Here is a 17,834-nt window from a genome sequence, read left to right as displayed (position 1 = left end):
TGGAGGCACATAAGTTTGGTGAGGCAGAGTCCAACATAATCATTAGGGTGGAGTTAGCAAGGCTCACCAGGGCAATGCAGATTCAGATTTGGACATGTAGGGGGAGAGCTCCACACAGGAAAGATGGCACCTGTCTGCTGGCTAAACGAGGAGGCCTCAACATAGGGACAATGATGGATTTCCCTCCATCCCTCGCCCTGAAGCCACACAACTCAGTCTCTCTCTGTTTCTGGCATCTCCCAAGCCTCTGTCCCTCCACAGGAGCCCAGATGAGTGTCTGAGAGTGGGACAGTCTGTGATAGGCCCTGCAAGAGGACACCTGGTTTCTAGTTGCCTTCTGTCTCACCTGAATGGATGGAAAACCCACTGGTTTTCACAGGCAGATGTTGTGGGGGCTCTTCCTCCTCGCACTGGTTCTCTGGGATGGGGAGCTCGTTGTGGAGCTGGGACCCCTTGCTCTTCATGAGGGATCTCTGCAGCCAAGATAGCCCTCCTGATTCTCCACTGCCACACGTGGGTGTGGAGCCAGCCGTTTTGCATCTCTGCCCCTTCTACCAGTCTTAAGGTGGCCTCTTTATATCCTTAGTTATAAGACTTCAGTTCAGCTAGTCTTCAAATGGTTCTCCAGGTGATCTATAATTTAGTTGCAATTTTAATGTGGTCATTGTAAGAGGCAAGCACAACATTTACCTACTATGACATTTTGACTGGAGCTCTTCCTATTTATGATTTAGACATAAAGTTAACTTTTATAATACATGTTTTAGAGAAAACACACATATGCACACTTGTATAGTTCTAGATTATCCTGGAAAAGATATATAAGAAACCGGTTCTATGGTTCTTGGAGGCTGGGGGCAGGACTGGAGGGAAAATTTTCACTGTATACATTATTATTTTGAACCGTATGAATGTATTACCTATTAAATTATTGTTATTTTTAAAATAGAAGTTAATATGAAAAAAGGAAATTCAAGTAAAAAAGAGTTTATTAAAATGTGTTAAGTAAATACTACAGGTGGTAATGACAAATATGAAAAGGGCATGCGGCTCGAAGCAAAAATAGTAAAGATAGTATGTGAATGAATGAAGTCTGCGAAACACTGCATGAGGGATTTGAGATATTTTGGCAAGTTATCTTTTGAATGGAGGAAGTCATGTGGGTGGAGGGGTCTGTGGTGGTGATCAGATCTTGGGGGGACCTGTCATCTTTCCTGTTTCCTCATCTGTAGTAGAAAGGGGCTGGCTTAGAGAATTCTCTGAGATCCCACTGTCTTATTTTGGGTTCCTCCAGAAGCAGAACTTAAGACAAAGATCCCAGTGAAAGCAGGCTAATTTATGAGGTGCAGTAAACACCCACAGGGTATGGGAGGGAGCCAGGGAGTCAGGGAAGGTGAAGTATGAAGTAGGTTGGCACTGTGGAGAGTGGAGTTTCCTCCAACTAAGAAGCACTTGTGTCATCCCACCTGAGGATGAAGGATCTGGACACTTAGACACGGACTCCTGTTAGTCATTGGTGGAGGGTAGCTATGAGGGGAGTTAACTCCCCTCCATTTCTAGCCTGCTCTTCACAAGAACAAGGTCACCTTCTGAGGCTTTGGAGAAAGCCCTCACGCAGAGAGAAGTAGCTACAGCAGTGGGAAATCCCAAGCACACAGAAGTGTGAGTCCCATGGAACCAGCCAGCGTCAGTCACACACTTCAATTCTGACTGGCTTAGAGTCTCTGAGCCTCAGAGGGCTTCCTGAGATAAAGATAGAGGCAGTGGGAGGACTTTTAGGGCTCTTAGTTCTTGTATGTGGGCAAGACAGAAGGGGAGAGGCAGGGAGACAAATGTAATTGGCTTGGAAGGGCACACCAACAAAGCAATCTCTCTGGGTGTTCCTTGTTAGGCTGGGTCACCTCTGTTATGAGGATCAAGTTATACATTCTGGCCCTGCCTGCATCTGCGTGTCTGGGAGCAACATTCCAGGCCTGAAGAAAGGATTGTGTAAGTGGCTTCATGAACCAGCAGGCTGTGCATGGGATCTTCAGGTACCGAAGGCAAACCAGAATGTCTGGGTTCCTGGGTGGGGAGTACACATAGGGTAAGGGTAAGGGAGACTGAAAGGCAGATTTTGGGTCTGGGGAATGGGCTCAGCACTGGTTCTACAAGAGTGAGGAACCAGGAAAGAATGGAGGCCACACCCAGGGCCCTAGAGAAGGGTGTGATGGGGTGAGGTTCTCTGTTGTTGGGAGGGGCTAGAAGCCTGTTGACAGACACCAGTTGTGTTTTGCCTCTCTACCCAGTATTTAGTCATCTTTCCATTTTTAGTAGGAGCTTCAGCAATGTTTTAGCTAAGCTGCTTATTTCACAGATGAGGAAATAGAGCCATTCACAGGAATTAGTTTCCAAAGTTTCTGGCAAGTTAGTGGCAGAATAAAAACCAAGAGATTTCTTTCCCAATTCCTAGTTTAGAGACCTTTTTGAGACATCAGTCCTACTTTGGAAAGTGTAAGATCCCAGTACAGAAACCGTATACTGTTTTTAACCTTAGATGCATAGAATTAGATTATGCACAATGCTATCAGCAGTGAGTCTGTGTATGCCCCACTTGTATTCTGTTACCTATTTATTAAAAGATCTGAGCACCAGTAAATCTAGCACCTAACTCAACAGGCTGATTATTTCTAAGAACTTACCGATGCACTTCTCCCTGTCCCAGCCTCTGCTTCCCTCTCAGAGGGACCATTAGTCTGAATTTGTGTTTTTCATTTTTCCTGCTCCTCCTTTTAATTATCGCACATATTTTTAGTTTCATTTTACTTGTTTTTGAACAGTATAAAAGGGGCATGAAAACATTTTGTCTTTTGGGACTGGCTTGTTTATCCAAATACTTTTTTTAAAAAAATTAAGTTTATTGCGGTAACATTGGTTAATACAATCATATAATTTTCAGGTGTATATTATCATTTGATATTTATATATTCTATTGTGTGTTCACCCTCCAAAGTCCAGTTTCCTTCAGCTACCATATATTTGATTCCCTTTATCAACTTCGCCCTCCCCCTACCCCCCTATATTTGACCCCCTTTATTCTGTCTACCTCCTCCTCCTCCACCCCATTAGTAACTACTACTCCATAGTCCTCTGGTAACCACTAGTCTATAGTCCATGTCCATGAGTCTCTGTTTATTTGTCTTGTTTGTTGCTTTTAGGTTTATATCCCACATATAAGTGATATCATGTGATTTTCAACTTTTTCTGTTTGGCTTATTTTGATTAGCATGATTATCTCGAGTTCCATCCATGTTGTTGCAAATTTCCCTGTTTTATTAAGGTATAATTGATAAATAAAAATTGTATATATTTACAGAGTACAATGATCAAATTGTTTTGATATGTGTGTACATTGTGAAATGGTTACCACAATCAAGATAATTAACATACTCATCATCTCACATAGTCATCTTTTTTTTTCCTGTGGTGAGAACATTTAAGATCTACTCTTAGCAAATTTCAAGTATACGATAAAATACTATTAACTATAGCCACCATGCTGTACATTAAATCTCCAGAACTTACTCAGCCTACATAAGTGAAACTTTATACCAACGGTGCCTTATTAAACCAGTTACTTCAGAGAGTGACTGGACCTTAATCCAGAGGGGCAACTCTGGGAAACGATGAAAAACATACCTCAGATCATACCCAATAGAGGGATTGCTGGATCATGCGGTAGATCAATTCTGGATCATGTGGTAGATCAATTCTTGCACCTCCCTACCTAAGGTGCAAGGGAGCTGGGGTATTTATATAAAGCAATTTCTGAAATCAGTTGGTTGCAAGCTGCTTTGGGATTGGATGGTACTTCTGGCTTAATGCATTACAGGCCTAGTAGCCATTTGGAAGTAGACTGCAGAGTCTGAGGGTGTTAGGATCTGAGGAATTTGAGGGCACAATGCTGACAGTATCTGCTAGACTCCTCAAACAGAATGTAAGGCCTACAAGGGCAGGAACTTCGTGTGTTCTGCTTATTTCTAGATCCCCTAATGCCTAGCACCTAATAGTGGCTTGATATATAGTATTTTAAAAAATTTTACCTTTTTTAAAAAATTAAGTTTATTAGGGTAACATTGGTTAATACAATTATATAATTTTCAGGTGTACATTATCATTTGACATTTATATTTGCTATTGTGTGTTTACCACCTGAAGTCCAGTTTCCTTCAGCTACCCTATATTTGATCCACTTTACCCTGTCTACCTCCTCTTTCCCCTCTCCCCCGTCCCCTCTGGTACCCACTAGTCTATTATCCGTGTCCATGAGTCTCTGTTTGTCCTGGTCATTTGTTGCTTTTAGGTTTATATCCCACATATAACTGATATCATGTGATTTTCAACTTTTTCCGTCTGGCTTATTTCGCTTAGTATGATTATCTCGAATTCTATCCACGTTGTCACAAATGGCAGTATGTCATCTTTTCTTATGGCTGAGTAATATTCCATTGTATATATGTACCACAGCTTCTTTAGCCAATCATCTATCGTAGGACACTTTGGTTGCTTCCATATCCGGGCCATTGTGAATAATGCTGCTATGAACATTGGTATGCAAATATTTTTTCTGATACGTGTTTTCAAGTCTTTGGGGTAAATACTTAGGGGATTGCTGGATCATGTGGTAGATCAATTCTTAGTTTTTTGAGGAAATTCCATACTGTTTTCCATAGTGGCTGTACCAATTTTCAGTCCCACCAGCAGTGTATGAGGGTTCCTTTTTCTCTGCATCCTCTCCAACATCTGTTATTACTTGTCCTGTTGATTATAACTATTCTAACAAGTGTGAGATGGTATCTTATTGTGGTTTTGATTTGCATTTCCCTAATAGCTAGAGATGTTGAGCATCTTTTCAAATATTTGTTTGCCATTTGTATGTCCTCTAGGGAGAAGTATCTGTTCAGGTCTTCTGCCTATCTTTTGATTGGATCGTTTGTTTTTTTTTTGTTGTTATTGAGTTTTATGAGTTCTTTGTATATTTTGGATATTAGGCCCTTATCGGAGGCGTTGCTTGCAAATATACTTTCCCATTCGGATGGCTGCATCTTTACCTTGTTGATGATTTCTTTTGCTGAGCAGAAGCTTTTTAGTTTGATGTAGTCTTATTCATTTATTTTAGCTTTTACTCCCCTTGCCTTTGAGGTCAGATTCATAAAATCCTCTTTAAGTCCAAGGTCCTTGAATTTAGTTCCTATGTTTTCTTCTATGCATTTTACTGTTTCAGGTCTTATATTTAGGTCCTTAGTCCATTTTGAGTTAATTTTGGTGTGTAGTGATAGATAACAGTCTAGTTTCATTCTTTTGTAGCTAGCCTTCCAGTTTTCTCAGCACCATTTATTGAAGAGGCTTTCCTTTCTCCACTGTATGTTTTTGGCTTCTTTGTCAAAAATTATATGCCCATATAAATATGGGTTTACTTCTGCACCCTTGATTCTGTTCCACTGGTCCATGTGTCTGTTTTGCTGCCAATAACATGCCGTTTTTCTGCAGTTCCGCTTCTCTGCTTTCTGCCCTGATGACTAGACCCTGCCACCAGCTGCGTGAAATTCATAGCACTCCTAGGCGGAGCTTTTCAGGGAAGTTGAAGCACCTTCTTCTCTCCCACTCCTCCTACAGTGAGCTCCAGCAGCTATGAGAGGCAGCTTCTTTATTTCTCCCAGTGCACCGCCCGACACCCAGGGTTCTGACCTGTGATAGCTCTTATGCACAGATTCCACACTCAGACGTGCTGGTGTGCAATTTGGGTGTTTTTTTGTTGAGTTTTAGATGTTCAGCTTATTGTTGTTTCAAGAGGAGATGTCTGGTGACATCTCTCATTCCACTATGTTTCTCCAAAATCCCTGTTCCCTGCTCCTGCTAGCCCCGGCTCCAATATATAGTATTTTAATGAACAAATAAATGTGTGAGGAATTCGTGAATTTAACTATAAGGGTCCAGAAAGGGGCTAAGCAAACTATGGTAGTAGATACTGCGGAAGTGAAACACTTTTAGCTAAAGTAGCCTCACTTTCATATAGAAAAGAGGAAGCAAAGAGAACCTTTATAGTCATAAAGAGAAATTGAGAACAATTCAGTTCAGCATAATCGCAGAATTCAAATGAAATGACATGAAATCACCGAGTCCTTAATAAAGCTACTGAGCTGCTGAATACCCGGCTCTGGAGTCCCCCTCTGGTCTTGTTCTGCGATGTGATACATTGGCTATTTTTCGAGTTGAGATCTCTAATTTGTAGCCCAAAGCATCCTAGAAGATAAAAGCTCTGTTGTAAAAACTTGGTATAAAATTACGTAAGTTTCGTGTGCCTCTTTTTCTTCATCTACAAAATAGGAATAATATGTTCTTCATAGGATTTCTATGAAGATCAGATGAGTTAACACATGCAAAGCACTTAGAACTGTGCCTGGCACAGAGTAAATGCTCAATCAATGTCAGTTGTTATTAGTGTTTTATTATTATTATTATTTAAAAATATAACAGGTTATTATACTATGTGCTATTTGTTCTATGTTCTTAAAATGTTTAATTTTCAAAATTAAGTATTTTTAGTTGCATTTTTGGCATTTTATATTTTTTACCCTAATGGATCATGATCAGAAAATATAGCCTATATCATTTCTGCCTTTTTGTGGCATAAAATTAAAATGGTTTTTGTAAAGTGTGCTTTACTTCTTAAAAAACTATATTCTATTTCTAAAAGTTAGTTTTCTACATATAATGCTACCATATTAGTTGTGTTATTCAGATCAATCATTTAATTCCCACATCTATAGCTAGATCAGAATTCATCTTTGATTTCTACTGAGGAAAAGAGTGAAGAAGTAAAATAAAGTCACTATAGTCAAGATGCTAAATTACTAAAATCAAATAGGTTGAGGCATGAGGAATGACTCTATTCTTGTTCTAACTAAGCCTGGGAACTTAAACTCTTGAACTTTCCAGTCCTGTGTCATTGCCTGGATATATATCAGTTCATTATGTGTTAATACCTGGATATACACCAAATCTCCAGATAACCCTCTGATTATTCCCCGAAAGACTCACATAAATAGTCAATGTAACATCCATCTGGCATCCATTATCTAGACCACCAGAAGTGACCAGACCTCATGGCACTCATCCAGACAGTTGACATCTGACTGATAATGGTCCTGGACCACTCCTAGGGCTAAGAATGCAGAATTGATTATTCTTAAGAATAGACTTTTCATTATAAAAGCTTTTTTCTTTCTTTTTTGGAACACTCTGGGTTTTTGCCTAGCTATATTCCAAGTTTCCAAACTTTAAGACCCTTGAATAAATCTTTATAATTTATTTCTAGCAAAGCCTCCAGACTCTTTTTGAGTTCCTTTGACACCACTTTCTAAATCTTTCCAAGATTCACTTCTCCCTGCTATGTTCTAACTGGACATCAATCCAACCTCTTCTAAAATTCCAGTTTGTTTTTGGACTCAGTGTCTGACCTCTGAGACCTTTTTGTCCTTTACTCCAAGAATAACTTTCATTATCAAGATTCTGGAAAAAGACCCCCAGCCCATGGCTTTCTACTCTCATTGAGGGGCCCCTTTTTAAACCGCATTTCCTCTTGCTCTATTTGTGAACAGGAAGTGTTTGAAACCAGATGTTCCTTCCTCCTTTTTAGACTGTCAAGATCCAGCCTTTGTCTCTCCCCACACCATGACCCTAGTACCCGGCTTTTGGCCACATTATTGTTCCAGTTCTCTGTTGCAATGGTTCTTACATTTTTCTTTTCTTTTTAAAAATTTCTTTTAAAATTTTTGTTTATTTTGGTTATTTTTATATCTGCAGATTAATTTTTTTTGAAAGCAAAAGATACTGTGGAACCACCTACTACTGCTTACCTAGGTTTTATTGGCATTTTTATTATCAAGGAAAGGTGTTTTTAAAGTGAACTAAAGAACTAGGAGCTAGACCAGTCTGCCAATAATATCTTTGGCCCTTCTCTCCACTGTTCCTTTTTTCTTACTCCTTTTCTGCTCCTCAGACTAGTGTAAGGCATCCTCTGTCTTGTTCAGAGCTGGTTTTATTTATTTAATTAATCAACATTTGCTAATTTAATGTAGCATGTACCATTCTCAGTCTCTGGAATATAAATTTGGATAATTAAAAATTGTTGCCTTTAATAAGCTATAACAGGAGAAATAACCTCATAAACATTTAATGAGATTATAGTGTGAGAGCTGCTAATAGAGATATATGCAGGAAAACCTGGATCTGAATGGGAAAATCAGGGCAGGCTTCTCAAAAAAGGTGGCAGCTTGAGTTGGCCCTTGGAGAGCAAGTAGGAGTTTCTAAGAAAGACAAAAGGATGCAAACAGCATCCTAGATGAGTTCAATGATAGGTTGTTATCTAAAGCTGCATAACAAATAACCCTAAACTTAATGACTTAAAACAACAATAGTTATTGCTGGTGGAAATGTGAAACAGTACAGCCACTCTGGAAGACAGTTTGGCAGTTTCTTACAAAACTAAACATACTCTTATCATACAAGCCAGCAATTTTCCAAAGGAGTTGAAAAGTATGTCCACACATAACTCTGCACATGGATGTTTACAACAGCTTTATTCATAATTGCCAAAACTTGGAAGCAGCCAAGATATCCTTCAGTAGGTGAATAGATAAATAAACTGTGGTATATCCAGATAATGGAATTAGTCAGTGCTAAAAATAAATGCGCTACCAAACCATGAAAAAACATGGAGGAAACTTAGTAACATGCATTAGTAAATGCATGTTACTAAGTGAAAGAAGCCACTCTGAAAGGCTACATACTTTATGATTCCAACTATATGACATTCTAGAAAAGGCAAAACTATGAAGACAGTGAAAATATCACTCTGTGGAGGATGTTGACAATGGGGGAGGTGACACATATGTGGGAGTAGGAGGTATATGGAAAATCTTCCCCTCAAGCTTGCTATAAACCTAAAACTGCTCTAAAAAATTAGGTCGATATTTAAAAAATCCAAATAATCAAAAACCCAATAATAATTATTTCTTATCTCCCATGATTCCTCTGGGTCAGGAAATTGAGAATGGTGTGGCTGAGCTGTCTGACTCAGTGTCTCATGAGGTTGTGGTCAGATGTCAACTGGGGCTGCAATTATCTGAAGGCTTGACTTTAGTTGAAGGATCTGCTTTCAAAGTGGCTCACTCACATTGAGGGTGAGTAGGTACTGGCTATTTGTGGGAGTCCTCAGTCCTTTTCCACCAGGATAGCTTAAATGTCCTCAAAGCATGGTGAGTGACTTTCCTCAGCCTCCAGAGAGAGCAATCCAAGGGAGCAAGCCAGAAGCTGCAAAGCTTTTTATAATCTAGTTGTGGAAGTCACACACCTTCACCTCTGTTATATTCTATATTCTTAAAATGTTCACACAGGCCAGCCATGATTCAATGATGAAGGGGACTACGCAAGAGTATGAATATTGGGAGAGGAAGATCATTAGGGGTCATCCCCAATGCTAGTTACCACATAGGGCATGCTAAGTGTAACCGATGTAGCATGCTTGGGCTATAAATAGACATGAGAGTGAAGGTTATGTATGGACTAAATTGTCAAGGGCTAAGGAGTTTGGCTTTTAACTGTTGGTAATAGGGAAATGCAGAAGAATCTTTAAAAAGGCACCTAGAGGGTCGAACTGTCTCTTCTTGTCCAAATTTGGCAGCAAGAGCTGTCGAATACGTCAAGTAAGCCCCTTGATGTTCTCTGCTCTTTCTTTGGGTGTTTGAAACTTCATGTAGATTTACATACATCTTATTCTTTCATTTTGTGTTATACTGTTTTTTAGGTAAGTAATAGTCTGTGTCATATGTCAGCTTGAATATTCTTTTACTATATAAAACTTAATATCTATCAGTTGGGATATTTTTGGTTACAAATAAAAAAATTAACTCAAAATAACTTAAGCAATGAAAAGAATTTATTGATTCATGCAACTGAAAACTCTAGAGGTAGAGAGGATTTCAGATGTGGTTTGATCCAGAGTTTGACATTTTCATGAAGGATCTGGCTCTGTTTTTGTGATGGGTAAGATTCATCCTCAGGTGATTTTTTTATGGTAGCAAAAATGGTTTCAGTGGCTCCAGGTTTTATATTACATTAGAAAGAGAAAAAGCATCTCTGTCCTCAGTTCCACTTTGATTGGTTTGCCTTAGTTTATGTACTTGAACAAATCACTGAAGTCAGGGGTATAGACTACATGGATCGACTTAGCTTAGTTCACATGCTCCAACCTTGGAGCTGGGGGTGAAGTTCTATTTTCCCCAAATAACATAGCCCTCCAAATGGAGCTTGAAAGTTGCTGAGAAGAGGGAAATTAGATTCTGGGGAAGCAACCACAACGCGTCCAACACAAATTCAAAAAAATGTGATGTGGTTCATCTAAACAACATTTAATGAGCCCCAGCCAAATATAGTGTTGGACCCTGGGCTATAGCCATAAACCTGTCATAGTTCCTACTCTCAAGGGAGGCCTAGTGTATCTCCTGAGAACATAAGATCTCTGAGGGTAGAGATTTTTTCTCTTTTGTTCACATCTGTATCCTCAGAGCCTTGAATAGTACCTGGCACAGTAAATATTTATTAAATGAATAGTCTAGGGGATAGACATATATATAATTCACCACACCATTTCTGGTCTATTTCTGGCTTTAGAGACTTTGAGGAGATGGAGCTGTGATCTGCTCTTTCACTCCTCTTCCTTCTCCTCTTTCCACTTCTGACTGTAGCTCTTCCGGGGTAAGATATAGGAGGAAAGAATTAGATGGCAGAGTGTTCCAGGCTGCCTACTGGTAGTCAGAGGTGCCCCTAGTCTCACTCTGGTGCAGGCTGGATCCATCTCTTGTTCGTGGTCCTCAGAATCTAAGGTTCAAGGTGTTCTTGGAGGTTACATTTAGCTTTCTTAACTCAGACCAGGTGCATTTATGTTTAATTCTCTACAGAGCAATTCTGTGCCCAATTAGCTTTCTGCTAACTGATGCTGCCTCAAAGAGGGTATAAGGATAGATGTAATGGGAACCCTTTTCTCTGTTGATTTCTTTACCTTATTTGGCCACAAATTGGGGGCATACTTTGACAACAGAACAAAAAAATTGTCATCCCTATAAGCTGCTTTATCTTCCACACTGCCTTGCAGGATACAAGTGGTTCAGGTAGTGATCAATGGGCCTCTGACATATGAACACATACAAATTACCTGTAGCAAGTCTGTTTCCAGGCAGCCAGCCCCACTCTGTGCTTTCCTTGGGACACAAATTTGACAGCAAACAACACCCCTCAATTTGTTGCATGCAAAAGAGACTTTCAGTGGCATGCCACAAACCCTGCCCCCAGCTACAGTATCTCTTGAATAGATGTCAGGTATTTATTTGTAGGCCCAAGACAGGCAGTGGCTGGCCTTGCTGCGATCTGAGACTTTTACAGGAAGCCACAGAGACGGTGCTGGCATGAAAACTGACACTGAAGTGGCCAGGGGAAATCTGTTCAATATATGCTGATGACTCTCTGGGTTTCTGCACCACCCAACTCACGTAATTACCCAAAGGCTCTTCCAATCACCTCGTAGCTCCCATTAGGTATCCCCGAGTAATCAAAGGCAATGGCTGACCTTGGCCTACTGGGGAGCCCCTTCCAAGGGGCCACAAAACCAATGCACCCAGAGGCTGGTGCCAGACCACAGCAGAGCAACATGTGACTATCCCCATAAGTGGTACACCTAAAGGATAGTTTCAACAAGTACATAAGCCTGCAAATCCCACTCTGTGGAGTCATCCCCTACACAGCAACTCATATCCTGTGGGCATAGCCAATTTCCACAGTTAACAGCTTGAGAGACAATCCCATCCACTGATGTGCTAACAGCAATAAAGGCTTAACTACAACAGAAGAACACATATAACCCACACGAAGAACACATCCAACCCACACGAAGAACACATCCAGAGCCCCCGGCATAGATAATTAGGGAGACTGTGCCAGTGGGCCACACAGGACACCTACTACATAAACACAGATAGACAACTAAAATGAGAAAACAAACATGCTGCAAATAGAACAACAGGAGAAAACTCCAGAAAATAATCTGAACTAAATAGAGGCAAGCAACCTGCCAGAGACAAAGTTCAAAACAATGGTTTTAGGAACTGAGGGACAGAATAGATGATCTCAATGAGAACTTCAAAAGAAAGATAGTAAGCATAACAATGGGCACAGAAACCATAAAAAAGAACCAGTATGAAATTAAAAATACAATAACTGAAATGAATAATACACTAGAAGAAATCAACTATAGATTGGATGAAGCAGAAGATCGAATCAGTGAGATAGAAGACAAAGTAGCAGAAATTACCCAATCAGAACAACAAGAATTAAAAAAATCCAAAAATGAGGATAGTTTAAGAGACCTCTGGGACAACATCAAGCATACCAATATCTGCATCGTAGAGGTACCAGAGAAGAGAGGGAGCAAAGGATTGAGAATCTATTTGAAAAATAGTTACAGGAAACATCTCTAACCTGGCAAAGGAATTAGACATACAAGTCCAGGAAGCACAAGAGGAACTCAAACAGACCCATATCAAGACACATCATAATTAAAATACCAAAATTTAAAGACAAAGAGAGAAACTTAAAAGCAGCTAGAGATAGACAGCTAGTTACTTATAAGAATGTCTGCAGATTTTTTTTAACTAAAACTTTGCAGGCTATAAGGAATTGCTAGGAAATATTCAAAGTAATTAAAAACAAGAATCTACAACCAAGAATACTCTACCCAAGGCTATCAATTAAAATGGAAAGTGAGATAAAGAGCTTTCCAGACAGGAAAAAGCTTAAGAACTTCACCACCAACAAGCCAGTATTACAAGAAATGTTACGGGGACTTCCATAAAAAGAAGAAGAGCAAAAACTCCCATAAATACGAATAATAAAATGGCAATAACTACGTACCTATCTGTAATTACTTTAAATGTAAACAGATTAAATGCTCCAATAAAAAGACATAGGGTAGCCAAATGGATAAGAAAATAAGACCCATGTATACACTATCTGCAAGAGAGTCAATTCAGATCAAATGACAGACACAGACTGAAAGAAAAGGGATGGAAGGAGATATTTCATGCAAATGGAATGGATAAAAAGCTGGGATAGCAATAATTATATCAGACAAAATAGACTCTAAAGCAAAGGCTATAAGAGACAGAGAAGGCTATTATATAATGATAAGTCAATCCAACAAGAGGACATAACCCTAGTAAACACATATGCACCCAACATAGGTGCACCTACAAATATAAAGGAACTATTGACCGACATAAAAGGAGAGATTGACAGTAATACACTCATAGTAGGGGACTGTAACACCCTTTTGACACCAATGGACAGATCTTCTAGACAGAAAATCAATAAAGAAAGAGTGGGCTTAAATGACACAGTAGACCAGATGGATTTAATTGAGATTTTCAGAGCATTTTACCCCAAAGCAGCAAAATACACATTCTTCTCAAGTACACATGGAATATTTTCCAGAATATACCACATATTAGGCTACAAAACAAGTATCAATAAATTTAAGAAGATCGAAGTCATATCAAGTGTCTTCTCTGACCAAACTGGAATGAAACTAGAAATCAACTACAAGGAAAAATAAAGGAAAATACACAAACACAGGGAGGCTAAACAACATGCTACTAAACAATGATTGGGTTAACAATGAGATTAAAGAAGAAATCAAAGGATACCTAGAGACAAGTGAAAATGAAAACACAACAACTCAAAATCTATGGGACACAGTGAAAGTGGTTCTAATAGGGAAATTCATAGCCATACAGGCCTACCTCAAGAAACAAGAAAAAGCTCATATAAACAATCTAACCTCACACTTAAAAGAACTAGAAAAAGAACAGCAAACAAAGCCCAAATTGAGTAAGAGGAAGGAAATAATAAAGATCAGAGCAGAAATAAATGAAATAGAATCTAGAAAAACAATACAAAAGATCAATGAAACCAAGAGCTGGTTCTTTGAAAGTATAAACAAAATTGATAAAACTTTAACCAGACTTATTAAGAAAAAAAGAGGACCCAAATAAATAAAATCAGAAATGAAAGAGAAGTATTATGGACTCCACAGAAATACAAAGGATCATAAGAAAATACTATGATTAATTATATGCCAACAAATTAGACAATCTGGAAGAAATGGACACATTCTTAGAAACATACAATCTCCCAAGACTGAGTCAAGATGAGACAGAAAATCTGAACCTACCAATTACCACCAACAAAATTGAATCAGTAATCAAAAACCGTTCAAAAATTAAAAGTTTTGGAACAGATGGCTTCATAGGCAAATTTTAGCAAACATTCAAAGGAGAATTAACACCTCTTTTTCACAAACTGTTCCAAAATGTTCAGGAGCAGGGAAGGCTCTCTAGTTCTTTTTTGAGGTTACTGTTACCCTGATATAAACAATCTTACCTCACACTTAAAAGTACTAGAAAAAGAACAGCAAACAAAGCCCAAATTGAGTAAGAGGAAGGAAACCAGACAAAGACACTACAAAAACAGGAAAACTATAGACCTATATTCCTTATGAACATTGATGCAAAAATCCTCAACAAAATATTAGCAAACCAAATTCAGCAATACATTAAAAATATACACTGTGATCAAGTTGGATTTATTCCTAGGATGCAAGGTTGTACAATATCCACAAATCAATTAATGTGATACACCACATTAACAAAATGACAGATAAAAATCATAAGATTAAATCAATAGATGCAGAAAAGCATTCGACAAAATCTAGCGTCCATTTATGATCAAAACTTTCAGCAAAGTGGGAATAGAGAGAACATACCTCAACATAATAAAGTCCCTTTATGACAAATGTAAAGCTAACATCATACTCAATGGGGAAAGGCTAAAAGTATTTTCCTTAAGAAAATAAGAGCAAAAGAAGGATGCCCACCTTCACCACTCCTCTTCAACATTGTATTAGAAGTGTTAGCCACAGCTATTAGACAAGAAAGAGAAATGAAAGGCATTTGAATTGGAAAGGAAGAAGTAAAACTGTCATTATTTGCAGATGATATGATACCATACATAGATAACCTTAAAGATTCCATCAAAAAACTATTAGAACTGATTTATGAATCAGTAAAGTAGCAGGATGCAAAATTAATAATCAGAAGTTGGTTGCATTTTTATACACCAATGATGAACTTTCAGAAAGAATAATTAAGAAAATAATCCTATCTACAATTGCATCAAAAACAATAAAATACCTAGGAATCACATTAACCAATGGAGGTAAAAGACCTGTTTTCAGAAAATTATAAATCATTGAAAAAAGATATTGAAGAAGATACAAATAAATGGAAGCATATACTGTGGTAATAAGTAGGAAAAATCAACATCATTAAAATGGCCATACTACCCAAAGCAATCTATAGATTCTATGCAATCCTTATCAAAATACCAATGACATTTTTCAGAAAACTAGAACAAATAATCCAAAAATTTATATGGAACCATAAAAGATCCTGAATAGCCATGGCAATCTTGAGAAAAAAGAAAAAGTTGGAGGTATCACACTACCTGATATAAAACTATAAGGCTACAGCATGGTACTGGCATGAAAACAGATACTTTGATCAATGGGACAGAATAGAGAGCCCAGAAATAAATCCACATCTATACACTCATTTAATATATGACAAAGGAAGCAAGAATATACAATGGGGTAAAGACAGTCTCTTCAATAAATGATGTTGGCAAAACTGGATAGATACATGCAATAAATAAATAAATAAATAAAACTGGACCATCTTCTTATACCACATACAAAATTAAACAAAATGGATTAAAGACTTAAATGTAAGATCTGAAACCAAACTCTCCAATATTGCTACTAGTGATTTCTTTCCTGATATAACTCCTTGGGCAAGGGAAACAAACAAACAAATAAATGATTGAGATTACATCAAACTAAAAAGTTTTTGCACAGCAAAAGAAACCATCGACAAAACGAAAAGATGAGAACATACTGAATGGGAGAAGATATTCTCTTACGATACATCTGATAAAGGGTTAATAGCCAAAATTTATAAAGAGCTCATACAACTCAACACCAAAAAACCCACAAACAATCCAGTTAAAAAGTGGACAGAGCTTTTTCACAACGAGTTTGCCGCCAGAACATAGATGTCGTGAAAACCAATGCAATATCTAAGCCAAAATGGAAAGGAAAAGACTTGCATCAACATCGTTGTCATTGGACACATAGATTCTGGCAAGTCTACCACCACCGGTCATCTGATTTACAAATGTGATGGGATTGACAAAAGAACCATCGAAAAATTTGAGAAGGAGGCTGCTGAAATGGGGAAGGGCTCCTTCAAGTATGCCTGGGTCTTGGATAAATTAAAAGCTGAATGTGAGCGTGGTATCACCATTGATATCTCCCTGTGGAAATTCGAGACCAGCAAGTATTATGTGACCACCATTGATGCCCCAGGACACAGAGACTTGATTACAGGCACATCACAGGCTAACTGTGCTGTCTTGATTGTTGCTGCCGGTGTTGATGAATTTGAAGCAAGAATGTGTCTGTCAAAGACGTTCGTCTTGGCAATGTGGCTGGCGACAGCAAAAATGACCCACCAATGGAAGCAGGTGGCTTCATGGCTCAAATGATTATCCTGAATCACCCAGGCCAAATCAGTGCCAGATATGCACCTGTGCTGGCTTGTCACACAGCTCACACAGCTTACAAATTTGCTGAGCTGAAGGCGAAGATTGATTTTTGTTCTGGGAAAAAGCTAGAAGATGGCCCAAAGTTTTTGAAATCTGGTGATGCTGCCATTGTTGATATGGTTCCTGGCAAGCCCATGTATGTTGAGAGCTCCTCTGACTATCCTCTTCTGGACAGTTTTGCTGTTCGTGACATGAGACAGTTGCTGTGTCATCAAAGTAGTGGACAAGAAGGCAGCTGGAGCTGGCAAGGTCACCAAGTCTTCCCAGAAAGCTCAGAAGTCTAAATGAATATTATCTCCAATACCTGCTGCCCCAGTCTTAATCAGTAGTGGAAGAACGGTCTCAGAACTGTTTCTCTCAATTGGCCATTTAAGTTTAATAGTAAAAGACTGGTTAATGATCACAATGCATCATAAAACCTTCAGAAGGAAAGGAGAATGTTTTGTGAGCCATTTGTGTGTGTGTGTGTGTGTTAGTTTTTAAGTTATTAGTTTTTAAAATCAGTACTTTTTAATAGAAACAGCTTGACCAAAAATCCGCTACAGCATTTTGAGTCCCCATTAAAACAAAGGTTAACGAGAAAAAAAAAGTGGACAGAAGAGCTGAATTGGTCTTTCTCCAAAGAGGAAATACAGATGGCCAATAGACATATGAAACAATGCTCAATATCACTAAGCATTAGAGAACAGCAAATTAAAACCACAATGAGGTTTTACTTCGCACCTGTCAGAATGGCTATCGTCAATAAATCAAAAAACAAGTATCGGTAAGGATGTGGAGAAAAGGGAACCCTCATACACGGTTGGTGAGATTGCAAATTAGTACAGCCACTATGGAAAACAGTGTGGAAGTTTCTCAAAAAATTAAAAATGAATTTACCTTTTGACCTAGCAATTGCACTTCTGGGTATTTATCTAAAGAAAGCCAAAATGCTAATTTGTAAAGATCTATGCACCCCTATGTTCGTGGCAGCACAATTTACAATAGCCAAGATATGGAAGCAGCCCAAATGCCCATCAACA

At 38.6% G+C, this 17,834-nt stretch overlaps 1 long non-coding RNA gene across 1 annotated transcript; it reads left to right on the top strand.

Moving 5' to 3' along the window:
* Positions 1-1,217: 1,217 nt before the first annotated feature.
* Positions 1,218-16,590, top strand: LOC120620535 (uncharacterized). Its single transcript, XR_005657926.1, has 3 exons — positions 1,218-1,228; positions 2,629-2,633; positions 16,447-16,590. It is a non-coding gene; the product is annotated as an uncharacterized LOC120620535 (long non-coding RNA).
* The last annotated feature ends 1,244 nt before the right edge of the window (positions 16,591-17,834 follow it).

This window comes from Pteropus medius, unplaced genomic scaffold (genome assembly GCF_902729225.1).
Source record: "Pteropus medius unplaced genomic scaffold, Ma_sr-lr_union100, whole genome shotgun sequence".
In the NCBI taxonomy this organism is placed as follows: domain Eukaryota; kingdom Metazoa; phylum Chordata; class Mammalia; order Chiroptera; family Pteropodidae; genus Pteropus; species Pteropus medius.
This window is presented reverse-complemented; position numbering and strand designations above follow the sequence as displayed.